The sequence below is a fragment of the Chinchilla lanigera genome, unplaced genomic scaffold (assembly GCF_000276665.1).
Source record: "Chinchilla lanigera isolate Chin_1 unplaced genomic scaffold, ChiLan1.0 scaffold00130, whole genome shotgun sequence".
NCBI classification, from domain to species: domain Eukaryota; kingdom Metazoa; phylum Chordata; class Mammalia; order Rodentia; family Chinchillidae; genus Chinchilla; species Chinchilla lanigera.
This window is the reverse complement of record NW_004955531.1, coordinates 779857-786596: the sequence shown is the minus strand read 5'-3', so window position 1 is coordinate 786596 and position 6740 is coordinate 779857. Positions and strand designations below refer to the sequence as shown.

Sequence of the window (6740 nt, the reverse complement as noted above, 5' to 3'; positions counted from 1 at the left end):
AGGGGTACAAGACCTGGGCAGCTCTCTATCCTTTCTCCCTTTTTGAAGGGGGAGTAGTTCCACTGGTCCATTTTAAGGACATCACAGAGACTGTTCAAGGATCTGAGACATCTGTCTGCATATCTGGAGCAGACAGTTTGTGCAACCATCCTGCGACTTGAGTGAAAAGAGGCAACAGAGACTGACAGATTTTCTTGGTATTTCTGGGGCCCAGAGAAGTGCAAATATGTATGGGGACCCCTGTCTTACAGTTCATGGTTCCCCTTGCTCTCACTCAAATCTCTGACCCGCCCATCTGCTAGTAGTTTGTTATTTATTGTTTAGTAGTGCCAGATATGTAGGGGTAATTATATATGACACTAAAAACCTTAGTGTCTTACTGTTAGTTGAGAGAAATTAGCCTACATTTTGAGAGATAAACTATTTCTAGGCCAGAAACTTCTAAGGAACGTATCCTGTGAACTACACTTACAATCTTAAACTATCTAGTAACGACATTATAAAGAGAGAAACATGAATGATTTTACGACTTTTCTTATTTAGGACATATTTTAGACATCTAACTTTTTAATGAAAATTCTGAAACAAGAAATATACTTTTTAGCCTTACAGTATATTTAGGGTCAAACCAGGTATACTTCAAGTTTTTAATAAGCCCATCACTTGTGATCTCAATATTGGGTACTCTAAGATCTAGAACATTATTTTGTATATATGAAGGACTCTCAGTTAAAGACAGTAGTTAAATTAATGTTTAATCTTTTTTACCAAATGCTTAGTTTCTAAACTCAAAGAAAGTTTACACATGTGTACTGAATATACATTTCTGGAATGGACAGTACTCATTTGGAAAGTACTTAGAAGCTGGACATGGTGGTGCATGCCTGTAGTCCCAGCACTGGGGAAAGGGGCCAGTGCTAATGCAGGAGGATGGTTGTGAGTTCAAGACCAGCCTGGGCTGCACAGTGAGCTCAAGGCCAGGCTGAACTGCATAGCGAGACTGTCTCTAACAGAAAAAAAAAAAGAAATTACTTAGAAGAAAGAATTATATAACATATATTTCTTTTCATTTCACATTATGAGGTGTGCCATTTGGTTAACAAGTTTTAACAACTACTTAAGAAGAACATCAAAATTTTTCTAGAAAAAATACATAAATTCCATTACATGCTCCATATTTGAATAACTTGGTAATCTTGTCAGAAATATTAGAAAAGCAAAGGGCATACACCACTAAGATGTAAGAAGACATCATTTGAAGTGTATTTTATATTATTAAATCTTGTTTGGCACAGTATATTTGTATGGGGGGCTGGGGGTTTAGCTCAGTGGCACAGTGCCTGCCTGGCAAGCACAAGGTCTTGAGTTCGATTCCTGGTACCGGAAAAAACCCTATATATATATATATATATTTGTATATATCACTGTATCATTTGTATGACAGTGTATATATCATTTGTATGACACTGTATATATCATTTGTATGACATCACTGAACAAAAAGGTTTGGTAGGAACCTGATGTGAGACAATACATCTTACATTATTTTACTATTATCTTAAGGGCTTGACCATCGGTTCCACAGAATAAAATAAAAAGAGTGCAGGATTCGAAGAACACTAGACCTAATTATTTCCTTCCTTCTACCTCTAAAAGATGACAAACATTTGAAAGACTGAGGAGTGTACCGGTAGGTGACTTCATTGGTAGGAAATAATTATGTGGAGCCACTGAGCTTAGATTTGGCAAGTTCTTCTATATCCACACCCAAGGAGCCTTAAGTTGCTAAGTTAATGACAGTTTCATATCCAGTCTCCAGTTTAGTGAGGTTAGCCTTCCTACTGTTTGCCACCTGTTATATGGATGAAATAGAGACATTCTGAAAATATGAAAATAGGAAAGGACTGTAGGAGATAAGACAAGGGCCTGAACCACTGGCATAGGAACAAAAATGAGCTTCCGAATGATACTTTTCACGAATGGATTAATCTTTACAATATTTTTTTTTTTTTTTTTTTGGTTTTTCTCCGGTACCGGGAACTGAACTCACGACCTTTCGCTTGCCAGGCAGGCGCTTTGCCGCTGAGCTAAATCCCCAGCCCCCAATCTTTACAATATTGCTATGTACTTTCTTTCTATTCTATAACCAAAACATAAACTAAACTTTACAAAGTTATAAAGATCAATAATATACTTTATCTGAAAGTCTTGCTCTATAAGAACTTCGGGGGCTGGGGATTTAGCTCAGCGGCAAAAGCGCCTGCCTGGCAAGCGCAAGGTCGTGAGTTCGGTTCCCGGTACCGGAGAAAAACCAAAAAAAAAAAAAAAAAACAATATAAGAACTTCTTCCAGTCCAGATGCAATAAGCGAGACCAAGTCTTGTGTCTCACCAGAAAGTACAGCAGTAATAAAAATAGGTCAAATACACAAAAGAAAGAGTTTAAGACATTAAGGATACAAGACATTAAGGATACATGAAAGCATGACAGTGATCACTGAGATAAGGGGAAAAATCATTTTTACCTTAAATTGAATGAATAATATATTATATTTTTTTTATTTAATTTTTTGTCGTTTTTTGAGACAGGGTCTCGCTGTGCAGTTCAGCGAGAGGTTAGCCTTGAGCTCACTTTATAGCCCAGGCTGGCCTCGAACAGGCAAGGATACTCCTGCCTCAGCCTCCCAAGTACTGGGATTACACGCATGTACCACCAGGCCAGGCTCTGAATGATAAATATAAACTCATACCTCCAAGATGCTAAAAGTGATCTAAAGCACAAAAAAAGTAAGGAAAAGTCCAAGATACCTTGTAATCGAATTGCTCAGTGTCTATAAAAAAATCTGCAGAAAATGTAGACAAAAGACACTTAAGAGGAACAAAGTTAAAAATGACAGTAGTTTCTTCATCAAAAAGCAATACAAGATAAAATATCATATTAATAACCATAAATTACTGAATGAGATGGAAGTTTGATATTGAATTCAGAATCCAGTGAATATATCTCCAAATACAAGGGTGATGTGAAGTTCTTAAATACATAAACCCTGAAAGGATTCACCACAAATGGAGATTACTACACAAATATTTTAGAAGGTGTGAGGAACTCTGGAGGCTAAGCAAGTAACTTCAAGGCTGGCCTGGCCAACTTAGCCAGAACCTATGTAAATTTTTTTAATTTAAAAGGTAAGGTGAGGTAACTTCTGAGATTCAATCTCTACAACCAGAAAAATGTTAAAAAACAAATGTTGAAATAAAATTTTTCATAAAATAGTCCCAAAACTGAGAGAGGAGAAATAGAAGTATACTCCAGCGCCTCCTCTATCAGACTATTCCCTGCTCCAATAGGTTTGGCCAGATTGTTCCCATTACCTGAAAACCTGCTCATCAGACGAGCTCACACATGCCAGGCCTTGAGAACAAATCATTTAATGTGAACATAGGGTGACTGCAAGTGGCACTGCAAATACAGACACAAATTATTTTCCTCTGTTCTTTGAAGCAAGAACTCATATCAGAACATCTCAAGTGTATCATATTAAAGGGAAAGAAGCTACAAAACGCTAGCTGATTTGGATGAAATGCAGAAAAGTGGGTGAACATGACCGAGGAGGATAGTATGACATGTGGGAAAAGACAACAGATGAAAGTAGAGCAAGGTAGGCTGCTTGCACATGTTGAAGAAATGCACACGTGGGTATGAACTAAGATTCCCAAAAGAAGAAAAACACAGTTAATAAAAACCAGAAACTCCCCCAAGGTTTCACACTCAAGAAAGGTACTAGGTAGCAGGAGATGCAGAGATCACTATCCCTCAGGAGAGTTTGAAACAGGGCAAGAAAGGGCAGACAGCCATGGATGGGGTCATCCAGAAGAAGCAGCTTGTGAGAAGATTCAGGAGGACTGTGAGTTAAAGACAGCGGAGCCACACCTGTGCTGAAAATAGAGACTAGATGTGTGGACAGGACAGGGTGGGCCTATGTATGCTCACGTGGGACTGGGGTAGGCAGAGGGAATGTAAAGCAAGAGATGAGATGGCAAGGTTCACCGTGAGTGCTGGTTTAGGCCACATCACTACAGCGCTGGAAAACTTGGAAGGAAGCGGTGCGAGCATCTTTGAGAACTAGGGTCTCCTCTTGGGCCCTGAGGGGTTTCTCCTGAGTGCAGAGCTTACCCTTTTATCCACCGAGCACAGCAGCTATGGTCAGAAACAGCAGCAGGAATGTGGGTGTGATGCCAGGAGATTGGGTTACCTGGAGTGGGGACAATGAGACACGATGAGAATCTGCAAAAGGAAAATACGATTGTGATTTTAAACATGGCTTCTCTACTGGATTCCGTGAGGGCACTGTTGTAGGAATGCACAGGTATCTGTTCCCTTGGGCATTCTGTCCTGTAAGAATCTCAGACGATCTTATAAACACATAGGGTGCTTCTTAGTCTGCACCCTTTTATTCCCACCTTGATCTAACTGAGATGACAGCAATGTTGGCCTCCTGGCAGTGAGATCTCCTGCCTTCTGTTATTTGATATCATCTGTTTTTCAGATAATCACAGCCACTCCTGCAGTACCTGAGCCACTTCGTATTGCAACTCTGAAACTGACAATTCAAAATCGCTAAGTACCTACAAAAGAAACTTAAAGAAATCTTCAATCTACTGCCCTGCCAAACAACAGTAGGGAAAATTCAGTGTGTTCATTCTGTCTTGCACTCAGTCCTCGGGAAGTCCTATAATTTGGCTCCATATAAGGCTTGGCACCAATTCTGTTCCTGGTGGTTACACTGTTAGCCTAAAATGCTACCTCCTTTCAGAACCCAAAGTGAAGAGATTGACACAGAAGGACTGCAAGTTCTAGAACTACAGAATCATTCTGAAATTTAGGGACACCCTGTCTCAAAAAAAAAAAAAAAAAAGTGGCCTAGGATCTGGTTTAAATCCTTAAGCCTGCAAATAACAAAATAAAACAAGTGCACACACAGGGCGGGAAGCAAGGGGAGACAGAGAAAGAACATGCCAACCTGACAGCCCCTAACGGTGCTTTCTAGGACTGAGAGTGTCCTGTTAATAGTGGTTGCCTCAATGTGCCATCATGTCCAAGACTCACATATTCTCTCCTTTTTCTGGTGCAGTTTTTCTCATCATTAAGTGTCACACTGTTCCTCTTCCCATGTGCTGGGTACCCAAGTTTAATGAGGCCTAGATTACTAGGACAAGAACATCCTCTTCCTGAGAACAACTGGGCATTAAGGAGAAGGCATCTCAGTCTCTACCATGACCCTCCAACTGCTAACAAAGGACGTGGGGCTCAGGTATAGGCCTGAATTCCTTTTGGCAAATGCAATTTCTATTCATGCCAATGTAGAGAACCAGTGAGACTCTGTGTTAAAATACAAAATAAGTGTTCTGAGAACGGAATCCAGGACAGCCCCCTGGATTCAGTTCCCACGTTGGTGAAAAAAAAAAAGCTAATAGGAAGAAAAAAGAAAAAAAAAGATACGGCCCAGGTCATTCTTACAGGCTGAGTCACAGCTGCTTCCTAAAAGCAAGGACCTCTTTCTGGGTCTTTCTAGGAAAATCCCCATCCCATAAAACTACCTGTGCAAGAGAGGCTGCTCGCGCCGCCGACTCACCCGCTCCACCCCACCCCCACCCCACGTGAGCGAGAGCGCGCACTCCCGCCGTTTCTTTGTCCACTTAGTGGATCCGAACAAAGGGTCTTGGCACGGAGCTTCATCCACAGCCTTTCTTTTGGATTCTGAAACAGTCTCTCACAAAATCGCTAATTTTTCAGATTGATATCGAAATCGGCATCCTCCCGCCTCTACCTCCGAGTTTCGGGGTTTACTTGCAAACTACTCCAAACCCACGCTGGACACGCTTTGACCTTAAGAGGAAGAATCTCTTCAATCCACATGTAAGAACCCTAATTTGACCCCAGACAAATCCTAGAAATTTACCTTGAGGTGCACAATGCCGGACGCCTCGTGGCTCACAGTCCGGACCAGCGGTTGATCACGGAAGTGAAGATGATCCACATCCGGGCACTCATGTCCAGGGTCTCCGGGGCTATCATCAGGGGAAAGTCCTTAAAGGGACCGCACTGTTCTGGAGTCAGCACTCCTTATGTCCCCGCCTTGATATGCAGCGGAGTCTGGGATTCCTCCTTCCACACTGGTGAGTCACAAACCCTCTAATCCAAGTCCATATTTCCCTCCGTCACTGAAGAAAGCCATGCATACCCGCGGGCTCCCTCTACCCCAACATCAAAAGAGGCAGAGCAGGGGCGGGACTTTACGAGCCTCCATATTTGGGCACAGGTCAGCTCTGTATTAGGCAGGGTCTGCACTTTGAACATAGTTTGATCCGAAACCTTTCTTGTGTCAACTAGGACCGTGCCCATCACAGGCCGGTACTCTGTATTCTAAGACCACCACGTGGAAACAGTGGGAAGGCTTCGCTGTGAGGATCTTTCTGCTAGCAGGCATCTCTCATAATCCCTGCATTCCTTTTTTTTTTTTTTTTTTTTTTTTTCTCGTAATGAAATTTGAACTCAGGACCTTGCACTTGCCAGGCGGGCGCTGTGCCGCTGAGCTACATCCCTGGCCCTGGATTCCTTTTTCAATCCTTATTTGATTCTCGGTCTCTTTCTTAGGCAAAACTGATGCTATCCGTAGCAGATTTGGTCCTGTTGACCATGAGTCCTTTTCGGCAGTCAGCAGACTGAGATTTCCGCTCGGGG

At 41.9% G+C, this 6740-nt stretch overlaps 1 protein-coding gene across 1 annotated transcript in view; it reads right to left on the bottom strand.

The window, feature by feature from the left end:
• The window catches only part of LOC102019525 (melanoma-associated antigen B3-like), an 8194-nt gene extending 2157 nt beyond the window's left edge, over positions 1–6037 (bottom strand). The window contains exons 1-2 of the mRNA XM_005410136.1: positions 5959–6037; positions 4173–4251 (exon numbers count right to left, since the gene is read on the bottom strand). The gene's annotated coding sequence lies outside the window, so the exon portion shown is untranslated. The remainder of the gene's footprint in view (positions 1–4172; positions 4252–5958) is intronic.
• Between the last annotated feature and the right edge of the window lie 703 nt (positions 6038–6740).